This window comes from Mixophyes fleayi, chromosome 9 (genome assembly GCF_038048845.1).
Source record: "Mixophyes fleayi isolate aMixFle1 chromosome 9, aMixFle1.hap1, whole genome shotgun sequence".
Lineage (NCBI taxonomy): Eukaryota > Metazoa > Chordata > Amphibia > Anura > Limnodynastidae > Mixophyes > Mixophyes fleayi.
This window is the reverse complement of record NC_134410.1, coordinates 131,484,060-131,497,129: the sequence shown is the minus strand read 5'-3', so window position 1 is coordinate 131,497,129 and position 13,070 is coordinate 131,484,060. Positions and strand designations below refer to the sequence as shown.

Sequence of the window (13,070 nt, the reverse complement as noted above, 5' to 3'; positions counted from 1 at the left end):
GCACTGAGTGTGTGGATGCATGGGCGGCACAGAGTGTGTGGATACAGGGGGCACTGAGTGTGTGGATACAGGGGGCACAGAGTGTGTGGATGCAGGGGGCACAGAGTGTGTGGATGCAGGGGGCACTGAGTGTGTGGATACAGGGGGCACAGAGTGTGTGGATACAGGGGGCACAGAGTGTGTGGATGCAGGGGGCACTGAGTGTGTGGATACAGGGGGCACTGAGTGTGTGGGATGCAGGGGACACTGAGTGTGGGATGCAGGGGACACTGAGTGTGGGATGCAGGGGACACTGAGTGTGGGATGCAGGGGACACTGAGTGTGGGATGCAGGGGACACTGAGTGTGGGATGCAGGGGACACTGAGTGTGGGATGCAGGGGATACTGAGTGTGTGGGATGCAGGGGACACTGAGTGTGTGGATGCAGGGGGCACTGAGTGTGTGGATGCAGGGGGCACAGAGTGTGTGGATACAGGGGGCACTGAGTGTGTGGATACAGGGGGCACTGAGTGTGTGGATACAGGGGGCACAGAGTGTGTGGATGCAGGGGGCACTGAGTGTGTGGATACAGGGGGCACTGAGTGTGTGGGATGCAGGGGACACTGAGTGTGGGATGCAGGGGACACTGAGTGTGTGGATGCAGGGGGCACAGAGTGTGTGGATACAGGGGGCACTGAGTGTGTGGATACAGGGGGCACAGAGTGTGTGGATGCAGGGGGCACAGAGTGTGTGGATGCAGGGGGCACAGAGTGTGTTAGCTGTAAATTATTCTTTGACAGAAATATAATTGAAAAAAATATACATAAATAAATTCTTTTCCCTTGGATTTATGTGTATTATTTTTGTATACAACTAAATAAGTATTTCTGTTCTGACCTAAATACTTATTACGTCTTTTTGACTACTTATAAAACGGGACTGCTCGGTAATTATTTTGGAGGGGTGCCTTGAAAATTTTTTGGAGACTCTAAGGGTGCCGCGAACTGCAAAAGTTTGGGAACCACTGGTCTACAGTGACATTCAGGAGAGCTCCATTGCTCCATTACTAATTGCACCACTTTTCTTTTCTGCCACTGCTGTGTGGCAATGTGTCCTAGATGTGCTAGGAACTGCTGTGTGTTTGAGTCATTGCTCTGTCGCTTACCATCCAGCCGGATCGCTGCAGTATTTGTCTGAAAGTGTATGAAAATCATATTGTGACCTGTGAGGTAGTCAAAACTAACTGCAAATGACTTGAAATTAGTGTTATTGAGGTTAATAAAAATGCAGGGGGGAAAAAAGCAAAAATATATGATTTTAGCAGAAAAAAAAAATATGGATTTAAAAAAAAAAAAAAAAAAAAATCAGGATCCAAAACCAAAACCCAAAGGTAAACCAGATCCAAATACCAGAACACGGGGGTCTGTGAAAATCTCACATATACATAAACACATATATACATAAATACATATATACATATACACACACTTTAGGTGTTGTATCTGTAAGACATTACGGCTTCAGGATAGATGAATAGAGCAGTTTTGTCCTTCACTCAGAAAACAGACTTCACAAGTATTCAGGAGATATTAACCTTTTAGATGCCAAAATTGTACCTGAGGAGGCCCAACCATTTATGACGTGTGTTGAGAGATATTATGAGACAAGTGATGTATGTTGAAGCAGTTTTGTTAATGGCCAAGTGTGTTAATAGAAGTATATTATATTGGGTTTGGAAAAAATACAGACAACGAAATGTAGAGACTGCGTTCACAAGAGATTGTAGGGGTGAGAGTCTGATTCAAGGAAGATCAGTACAAAGTAGAAAGGTTTCTGAGATTTGGATGTCACAGATAAAATCTGAGGAACAAGAGACTGTTCTGAGTCAAGGATGACACATAGACAACGAGCTAGAGGGCTTTATTCAATGTTCAATGAAGTTCTAAGCTGTGACCAATAGCTTCAGCCTTATACTCTAAAGGGGGAACTTCTATGTAAAATATCAATGGTCTCCTAACGGTGGGACAGGCCCCAACTTAAATACGGCAATAGCATTGAAAGGCTTAAAGGACCAAACAAAACTGGAATACAAATAGTTTATGAAACAGAGTTACTAGTCACATACACAAAGTTATAAGTAAAACTTTCCATACCATGACAAAACTTAAGATGTACAACATTATGTGTTAGGAGCAAAGCAAAAAAAATAAATAAAAGGTGCAAATTTGCTCCTGGACAAACCAAGGGAGGGCAAATGCATTTATTTAGTTTTTGCACACAGATAAAATACTGTCCACTAGATTTTTACACTGCAATTTAAAGTTCCACTAGGACACCCCCACCCCTCTCTAAATCTGTCCACACATTTTGAATTCGCCCTCAAACCCTGCAGTGTAGTTTGGTTTTGCCAAGGTGCAAATTTGTTTTCTTTTTAGCTTTGCTGCTACCTCTATATTTAGGTTTGATACGAAGTGAAAGATCTGTAATCAGACATTTTCTGCTAATGGATGGGGCAGACTGCAGCGTCCATCAATGGGATTACAGACAGGAATAATAACCCCCTTTCCCCAATAATCACAACTTTACCCCGAATATCTCCAGTTATGATACACATCCATGTATGTTTGTTATGACTAGCTCCTTTATATAAAGGTTGAGTGTTCTTCATGTTCCGTCGCACAGTTATAAAACAGACAACAGATGTGCACTCTAATCCCCGGACACCAAATGTCCCGGCTGAGGTGTTGTCATCTTGGGGTCTTCTATCTGTGGTCTACTACAGTCTTCACCGCACAGTTCTAAGAAAAATGAACATATATCTCTAGAGAAAATAGCTGGGCTGTGAGATCATTCTGAAGAATACGTTTCTCATTACTTATAATTAGGTCGGCAGAAAACCGCAGCTCAAGTCAGAGTTTTTCTCTCTTTTTATCACTATTTGGCGCCGATTCAATTCAGCCGCGTTATTCTAGGAATAACGCGGCCTGCGCCCTATTACCATTACTATGGTAAAAGTGCGCAGTATTACCGTTAGTACAGTAATTCTAACGCTGATTTTTGCTTGCAGATCTCGGGGCCGCAAGCAAAATTCCAGGATAAAACTACCATATTGAAGGTAATCATAACAGCGCTGCACTAATCCTAGGCTAACGCGGCCGAATTGAATCGGCCTCTTTGAACATTTTGATCTACAACAACGTTCGTGGTTTATTGTGTATTTTCTGTGTAGATTTCAACTTCTGGTTACATAAAGTTCTATTGTAGAACCCCGGCACACACAAACGACAATCGTCTACCTCTCTGTAGCAAACACACTGCGCTAAGTAAAGTTGTTGTTTTTTTAAGCTATTTAAGGAAACAATTTTGCTGGGGAGACCCTTTTTTTTTTTTTTTAAATGCAAAATGTAACATTAAACATTTCTATGAAAGATCTGAAAGACAAATACACATCTATGATAACAGAACCACTTTGCTCTTATTTGCCTACTTAAAAAAAACAAAGTACTACATACTTCTATTAACAGGCCAGTGACTTGGGACGTATTTGATAACTTCTGAATGATTTAGAGAAACAGAATTGTTCAGATAAACTGGAGCTAAAATTCTCTCTCCTCAACGTAATATTTTTTGGTGGGATTTGGGGAAGGCGGGGGTCAGTTTCTGTTGTACCACATGTATGTTTGGTATTCACTGACTGCTGGAAACCACTTTCAAAACGAGTGGACGGACCTGCGATTGAGTACCTAGGAGCGGGCAGATGGATAGGGTGAGTCCATAGGAAAGACGATGGCACTGATGTTGTGAGACAGAGATTAGAGGCTCCATGTTCATTTATCAGCCAGAGATGGAAACACAGATCCACCGATATCCAGCACCAGGGTCATAAGCTGCTCATCAAAGAGGAACAAGAATGTAATATTAAGCAGAGGGAGATATTAAAGGAGCTGCAGACATGGTGAATATACAATATTTTGCAGTATATCCTACATTGTAAAACATGCTCTCATCAGTCATTTACAACATCACATCTGGTAGCAGGTACGAGCCATGAATCACGTAAGACATGACTAATCTGAGGTCTCTCTCAGCTGTTGAGATCTTAGAAGCCCCTTCTGTGTGAACGCTTCCATATGTGTCATCAGCTCCTCTCTATAATCCCTTCGCTTATTTTGACAGGTCTTGTTCAAAGGCGATTCATCAGGAGAATAATAAATACGATATTAGCAGCTTAGGTATAGATCTCTGCTCTTTCACATTAAATCATTTCTACTCAACAAACGACAGGACAAGTGATGTTTATTTGGTGGAGATGATACGATTATGCTCAAATAAATGACTGCAGGTGGCCTAGGCCGTATGATCCGAGAGAGGAAAACTAATTTCTGATGGACAGAACCTCTTACGCAGCATTCAGAGAGTAACTAAGGCCCTAAAACAACATTTTTGGGGGTGCAAAGGTATGACAGGGAGACGCAAGAACGGAATTAAATTTTAAAATATAGTTGTTTTCCAAAGTAAAAAGAAGACATGGAAGAAAAATGTAGTTAGGTTTCAATCTTGACGTATTCCCGTGGTAAAGGCTGAAGACATGGAGTCACAGGGACATAAATATGGTGGGAGGGGGTGAAGGGGGGCAGATTTTAAATTAAGGAGATTTCATTTTTATCTACCAAGTATTAGCCTGGCATGGGAGGCGAGGGGACGTTACGAGAATATTAGCCATATGAGTCATGTCAGCAGAATGAGGGGGGTTGCAGACGACTTTTCTCTTCTAACCACATTTCTTAGGTTTTCTAAACGATGTGTAACATTATTCCTCATGTATCACTATGTGCAGTGGGTGTAAGGGACTCACAGCCAGCATAACAATCTAGCACATGTGTTACTTACTGGTAAAATACATATATTTCATAGTTGGGACCCTCTGTCTGTCTGTATTAGCCAGTGTTATTACTGTTTGTTCCCAACTGTAAAACACTACGGAATTTGCTGGTGCTATATAAATAAATGTTGATGATGATGACCATCCCAGAGAATTATAATATAATTCTGATTCTATGCTATTCCCGGTCCACAGACAGGACATTGAAGTTTAAGTTTGTGTGTGTGTGGGGGGGGGGGGGGGGCGTTGCATATATGGGGGCACAAGATTTAAACACAGACAGCTACACACAACACATCAATAGTCTGAGACCTGTGTTAACACAATGACGGCTCCAGCCATATACAGATACTTGTGACTACATCAGTAACTGCTATTCTCCCATAACACAGGAACGTCTTCAAACACAATTGTTTTCATCAAGATATCTTCACACAAACTTGTGGTTTCCGCTCTCAATAATATCCTTTGTATTTAGACAATGACTCAGATAACACACAGGTTGTTATTCAGTGTAGGCGATGAGACTGTGTGTTCAGGATGCAATGTACAGGTAATGGTGACGGGATTGTGTATTAAACATTGTGCAACTATTTTACTCCTCGGTGTTGTCAATTTTTTGCAATAATTTTGATATTTAAATGGTCATTTTTCTTCCTTGCATATCGGTGCAATTCTCAATAGCTGTTTTCATTCTGTAAATATATATATCTGCACAGTACTACATCAGAGTATATGATCTTATTCAGCGCGAGCTTCCAAAAGTACGTGTCTCTTCTTTCATAAGCTGGCTGTAACACATATCCCAAAAATAAACCATGTATTTAAGAGAGGAGAGAAAAATTGGCCTCCTAACATGGGTTTCCTTAATGCAGAATATTTAACACAAAATTGCTCTATAAGTTAAAATAACTCTGCTGAATTGACAAGCTTTACCCATTTATGTCTAATCCCTGATGTTTACTCAGTAATCCATCACTAGACCCACACGGCTGGTCTTGGCAGCAGCCATATTTTAACATTATCCTGAAACGGTCGCGTTTTAGAGAAAGGAACATGGACGAATGTATTTACAGCAGAACGGACGTGTTGAAATTGGTTAGCTGGATTCACAAGGGGAAAGTTGTAATATTTCATGTAATGTTCCACTTTGCTTCAGCGGGGGGTGTACATTAACGGAGGATGTGAGTGCCGCATTCAGCTTCCTACCGCCAATACGCAACATTTTTATTTCCTCTTAGAGGACGTAAAAGTGAAATAAAAAATTTTTTTTCAATTTATATCCCCAAACTGATAAATTATTGCTACTAACATTTCTGCTGCTTCCTGGAAGAAAAGTAACCATATATTACAGTTTCTAACCTATCTGCTTGTGAGCTACAGATTTCAGATAACATCTATCATGTGAGTTGTAAAGCTAATAGTCAGAGGTCATATCCCCTTCCCTATTCACTATAATAGAACCCAGCAGGCAGCCACTAATGCTATAATGCTATATTACATTGTTACTTTGTAGCTTGTTTTATATATGGAAATTGGTATTTTAGCTTTTCTGACACTTTAAAGCTTGGATAATTGTGGGATTAAAGACAGCATAATATAAAATTATAATTTATATGTCTCATCTTGTTAAGTAAGAAGTACCCATGTTTGTAAAAGTATTACAAGCAGCAATTATTATTAACTTTAATTTATAAGGCGCAACAAAGGGTCCGCAGCGCCGTACATGACATATACAGAAAACAGTGACCCATGACACAACATGATACAGAAAGAACAGAAAATGAAGAACAAAAAAACGCAAAAACACAAACAAAACCAAAACCATATTTCATCATGATTTGTCCACTAGGTGGCATAGTTGTACTAAACTGGGTCCGTAACTATGAAATTCTCATTTTCTGACCGAATCAACAGAAAAATATTTCCAAATATCACACAATAGGCATTTTAGGGGCACATTTATCAATCATCAGCAAAAATGAGAAATAGTTATCAATCCTTATCGCATGGATAAGGATTGATAACTATTTCTCAAATTTATTAAAAACGGATCACAGATACAGCAGTTCCGATAAAATGCTGTTTCTGTGATACAAAAAAATAAAATAACACTTACCCCCCTCTTCGGAACGCGGTGTCCACGGATCTCCTCCAGGTGTTCTTCAGTTTCTTTACTCTGGAACTGCGCATGTGCAGTTCGAAAAACTGCACATGCGCAAAAAAACATCCCCGCTCTGCCTCTGCAACTATAGTTGCAGAGAGCGAGCGGTGAGTGACAGGGAGGGATCATGTGATCCCTCCACACATGCGCTGTCCAGCTCTGCTCTTCGGAGCAGAGCTGACAGCCCTGAAATCTGACAATTATGATAATGTACGCCAGCCCAGCTTCAGCTGAGGTACATTATCAAGACAAGTTTCTGAAAAAAATGTTTTTTCGAAACTTGTTAGATTGTGGCCAGGAGCAGTCACCATACTGTTGAATGGTGACTGCTCCCAAAAACGAAGAGGAGTGCAAAGCAGCAGATATCTATGATATCACCTTTCATAAATATGCGGAGGACAGGGGCGGATCTAGACATTTGTCCTACCCGGGGCGATTTTAGGGGGTGGGGGGGGGGATTTAGGCCCTGCCCCCTTTCTGATTTCTACGGCTGCACAGTATGTGCAGGTCCGCTCGGCAGTGACAGTCTGCTGCCCGGCTGCTCTGATTGTGTTTAAAACACAATCAGAGCAGCCGGGCAGCAGACTGTCACTGCTGAACGGACCTGCACAGTGTGCAGCTGTCGGCAGCAAGCTCCTGCTAGGGGGAAGGCGATCGCCCCCCCTTGGATCCGCCACTGGCGGAGGACACAGAGGGACCTTAATTTCACAGTAAAGTGAACTATCGTGCTTTCTTAAATATGCCTCACTCTCCCTTGTGCAGCAGACTGAAATGCTGTTTATAAATGTACCGTACTTTTCAGGCACACTGAAATATTGTCACTTTCAACAACAATTCTTAGGCTCATAGGACAGCACTAAAGCGTCCTGCTCTTTCATTCCTATTGAGGGCTCTTTGATCCATTCATCCACATCTCTGATTAATTACCGCGGGCCTCATCAGCTCTTGTCTCCCTCTCTTTATGATATATGGTTGTAGTGACGCCCCCCCCCAGCCCTTTATATCTCACACAAGTGAAAGAAGCTCTAAGGAGGGATTCACAGGGTAATTAACTGTGCTGGGGGGATTTCAGAGCCCTTTGATCTACAGAAACGCTACTTAGAGTGGATATATAATTTATTGGCCGTCTCCTGCAACCAATGAGGATATTTAAAGATCCGCTGGACCCACCGTAAAGAGCCCTGAGAGGAAACACATTACCAGCAGACTGCGGCTCCCCTTCTATTGTGCAGAGGCTGAACTACATAAAGCATGGAAGGATGTTTCACAATTCACATCAATCCAGGTCACTCCAAAAGGAGAACAGACGACATCTAGGTAATAGGGCGAGACACTGGCCAATGTCGTATCTATTAAAAAAGCGATAGGACTTTTGTTTCCAGCTTGGAGCTATGAAATTGTACGGAGCATTTCTGATAACGGATCAGATCTACGCCTCTATCTGTGGTGCCACCTACTGCACCCTCCCCATTCTACAGAGATGATACTAAATCACTGAGCAGAGTTCAAAGGGTATTTTTCCACTTTACTCAGAACTTTTCCAAATCTCTTTGTATATAACTTGTTAGATTGCGGTCACCATACTGTTGTATACTGTTGTATGGTGACTGCTCCCCCCAAAACAAAACAGAATGCAAAGCAGCAAATCAACGATATCTGCTGCGATGCACCTTTCATAAATATGCGCAACACTCCAACTTGCGTTGGAGTTCCGGTAACTGAGTGTAGCTTTGCCAACACTCCTTCATAAACATGCCCCAAAAAAGAATGCACAAAGCAAAGTACCATTATCGGAAAGGGGAAACGGGGTAGCAAAGCAATTTAGTGGAAGCCCAGTTTAATTTTCAGAGGAAGTCCCACAAAGATGTAACTACAGATTTCTACCTCTACACGTGAATTTGTGCACCAGAACAGATGAAAGCTTTTCCCATGATGGATCGCCAACCTCTGGATTTCATTAGTTGTGACTCATACAGAGAATTTTACAGGGTTGCCCAAAACATAATCAGCCTCCCTTTCATTTTAGCTTCTCACAAGAGATCCTGACAGCGATCGTCAGCCAAACCTCCACAATGGCAGCCAAATCCATCCTACACGTGGCTGCCAGTGGCCAGTTCAAGGAATGGCATTTCCCGGCTGCTCCGTTGATAGAAAATCGATTACAGCAACTTGGAAGCGATCAGAGACTCTCTGGACATTGTGTGTCCTGTACGTGGGCTTTTAAAAGTACAAGCAAAAGAACATTCCACACCACAAAAAACTTATGGACACCTTCACGTGGCTCAGCCTGGTCCAGAAACATGTCTCCCACATGTAGTAATGTCCAATGTTGGGAACCTGGTTAAAATCTCCGACCTGACAAAACACAGTTGCACAGAATTTCCACGTGAGCAAAGGGTTCTGGGTAGTGACCAACCTCAAACACGCAGCGTGAACAGGGGTTGTTTTGGTTGTGCTAAGGAGTCTGAATAATAAATGACTAACTAGGCAAGGGATGCTGGGTAATGGACATCATAGCAGAGGGAAAAACCCTATAGGACAGGTTCTAAATTGTGACCCCGTGATGTATTTTAGGGGATAAATGATTGTCAGATATGTTGTACCGTCTATTGGATGCCGCTGTTTTATGGTTCCAGAACAGCGGGCCAGGGACACTTGGGGTCGAGCTAAGAACTGCTTAAGGGAACGTATGCGAGGCACCCCCTCCCCCCCCACACATATTACCTGCCCCAATGGAAAAAAAAAGGCTATCCCCCCTAATTCTCCATATCGAGAGCAGCTTCGCCCTATGGACCCGTATGCAGGTAGTCTTAGTACAGCCCACCAGCTCCCAAAAAGTTATATTTAGATAGTGGGGACACTCACTTGCTACATGGGGTACGTAATAAACAGAGGGGTTTGTCCAAAACAGGGCAACCTGTCCTCTAATTAAAAGAGTAGAGATTCCCACCTTCATCTTTGCCTGTTCAGACAAACTTGTCTGAAAACAATGGAGAGAACCACAATCTACTTAGTACTTCCCGAGTGAGTAAAACCAGAGGTGATGCCAGCCCTGGCAGCTTAGTAATGGATGCTATTTGTAACTATTATAAAAAGCAACTCTCATTTAATGATCCAAGGTCCTCAAGCTGCATAACATGAAACACAATGGGAAGTATTCAGACTGCTCCTACACCTGACGCTCTCATTACGTTGTAATGTTTACCAAGCAACACTGCGGTCACCGACAATGCCTGGCATTGGGCACATTGTGATGCCGGGTGCACGATGCATTCAGAGATGGTAGAACAGCAGATATCATGGGAGATATCATTTAAAAAGAGTAACAGTTTTTTGGGCATTTCTTCTACAACTACCAAGCAATGGAACAGCGATATGTTAGTCTTGGCACTGAGAGGAGCCCTTCTGTTATCCGATAGTCTGCACAGATTAGTCTTAAACTTTACTGATCTCTGCCAAATTCTCCACACATGCTGCAAAAACCATTAAACCCAGTATAACACCTTATTGGTTTTCTGCTAAATTAAACAACAAATAAGAGCACATATCTTAAAACATTATCAAACAGGTGTTGACAGAAGCCAAACATGATGTCAGACAGCCCCGGCTACACACAGCGCGTTTCACGGCTCCTGGATTATAAGAAGCCATTATTCACAGTGAAGGCTACACAGGAGTAATTCATTTGCCGGGGAATCTGCGAGCTAGGGCCCAGCTTCAGAGAGACATTTAATTGCCTAGTTTGTTTAGTGATTATCTGTGGTAATTATGTGTTCATCGAGCTTACGCAGGCTGTGAAAGACATGGAAAAAAAATACCCGTGTGAATAGAGAATTACTTAATGTGATCAGCTCACACTGTATGATAACTAAGCTGCAGGGAGTAATCACAGTGACAGATTTCAAACGTCACTCAGACAACTCACAGTCACCACACTGCAATAATGATCCTGTAATATACTATAGCCCATGCAGACTGCAGAACACAGGAGACTGCAATTCTCAGTATCACTTTTCTACTTGCATACACAATTTTTATTTAGTATAATGGATATAATTCTCAGTATATGTTCTTACTTGTTATTTTCTATTTACTAGTGAGAAAAATACCCATTCATTGAACTAATGACTAACGTACAAAGCTGTACCTGGTGCTAAGACTAATGTACAGAGCCGTACCTGGTGCAAAGACTAACGTACAGAGCAGTACCTGGTGCAAAGACTAACGTACAGAGCAGTACCTGGTGCAAAGACTAACGTACAGAGCCGTACCTGGTGCAAAGACTAACGTACAGAGCAGTACCTGGTGCAAAGACTAACGTACAGAGCCGTACCTGGTGCAAAGACTAACGTACAGAGCCGTACCTGGTGCAAAGACTAACGTACAGAACCGGGAATGCTGGGACTTGCAGTTTAACAGCAGCTTGCAAACCAATGTAACAAAATCACTGTTTTCTTTCCTCAAACCATCATCTCATATTCATGGCATTTCATTCTCTTACGCATTTCTGTTATAAAATAGTGAAAGTTTTCAGGATCGCAGCCTATTAGGTCGTTGTATGTGGGATACAGGAATACAACATTACACATAATTAACAGCCACTTAAAGAGTTTCCGCAGGGATAATAATTTGGGAATTGTCTGGCTGTGGAATGTCCACTCTCCAAACAAACAATTTTGGATACAATCCCCCCTTCCCTGTTGTGACTGAGTTGGCCTTTCTGTCCCCGGTGGGCAATTACAGACTTATCCTTTCAGTGTCCATAAATGTTTCATGAAGTTTGTGCTTTGCTTTAGTAATTTAGTAAAAGATTGTGAAGAACCCCGAATATAACCTCGGTTATGGGGAGAGAGGCAGCTCACATCTCCATCTATTAGATACTTCATCCTACTGGCATTTACAAGGGAAGAGAACACGAAAACAGTCTGGGGTGGAATGGGGGGCTTGTTAGTGGATACATTCTTGAATTAAATCTAATTAACAAATAAGTGGTAATGTGTAAGAGTCACCAAACTGTAGACATTGCTTCAAAAACTGGCAGAGCTATAAAAGTATAAAAGTACAAGTAAAAACTATTTGCTTTTCACTATTGTTAAACATATTCCTTTTACAGACTCCCCAGTAGTACCAGTCTCCTCAGTAAAATAATAGGTCATAGACTGTCAATATGCGACATAGTGATCTGGGGGTGTCGCTGGGGGGGTTGTGGTGTGCTTATGGAGTACCCCCATTCAGGTTAAACCGCTGACACTAGATCACTCTATGGAGCTCAGTGCGCTGGATGATTACACCTGATTGGTTGAATCCCCAGACAAAACGGCAGCTTCCTCTGAGCGTAGGCAAGATGGTTACATGTTGACACAAAGTTGTTTGCTGTTTAAATGACACCAATGTGTTTTGTGAGGTGTGTATTTATTGTATCTTTCTCAGACCAGACACTTTACATGTCGGGGTACAGAGCTCCCACTAACCAGGATAATGAACAGTAAAAAAAAGTAAAGTTTGCATGACATGGAACAAAGTGTCAGACTGTGCATAATATTAAATAAATGGATTAAGGGAACAAAACAGATTCACTTATCCTACAACACAAACTACAGTCAGGACGATGCAAAGTTCCAACAAATTTGCGCACAGGAACAAAAATGGTCACAGTAATCAGCACATTCCTGCCTGTCACCCGACCACAGTCCCGCTGTTTGGGTAACAGTCCCAATTTTACAGCAGTCAAAAATGATCATTGCCATGTGATTTTTTTTTTGAAGGGGGGAGGGGGGGGGGGGGTTGGCTGATCTGTAGTTCTCAACTTATTCTAAATTTCTACCCACTGAATAAAACTCTGTTTAAAAACACCGGATACTAAATAGGAACATTTACCAATAAGCATTCATTTTCCTGTTATCTCTTTAGAGCTGTGAGAGTCTATAAATGGATATATAAAGAAAAGGTACCCTTAAAAAACAGACTGTGGAAGCTCTGAAGCTGCAGACTGGAGAGAAATGACGGACAGAGCTGGGAATTCTCACAAAAGACTCCTCACTCCAC

At 42.0% G+C, this 13,070-nt stretch overlaps 1 protein-coding gene across 8 annotated transcripts in view; it reads right to left on the bottom strand.

Annotated features, from left to right (window-relative positions):
• The window catches only part of RALGPS1 (Ral GEF with PH domain and SH3 binding motif 1), a 312,153-nt gene that overhangs the window by 152,764 nt on the left and 146,319 nt on the right, over positions 1–13,070 (bottom strand). The window lies entirely within an intron of this gene.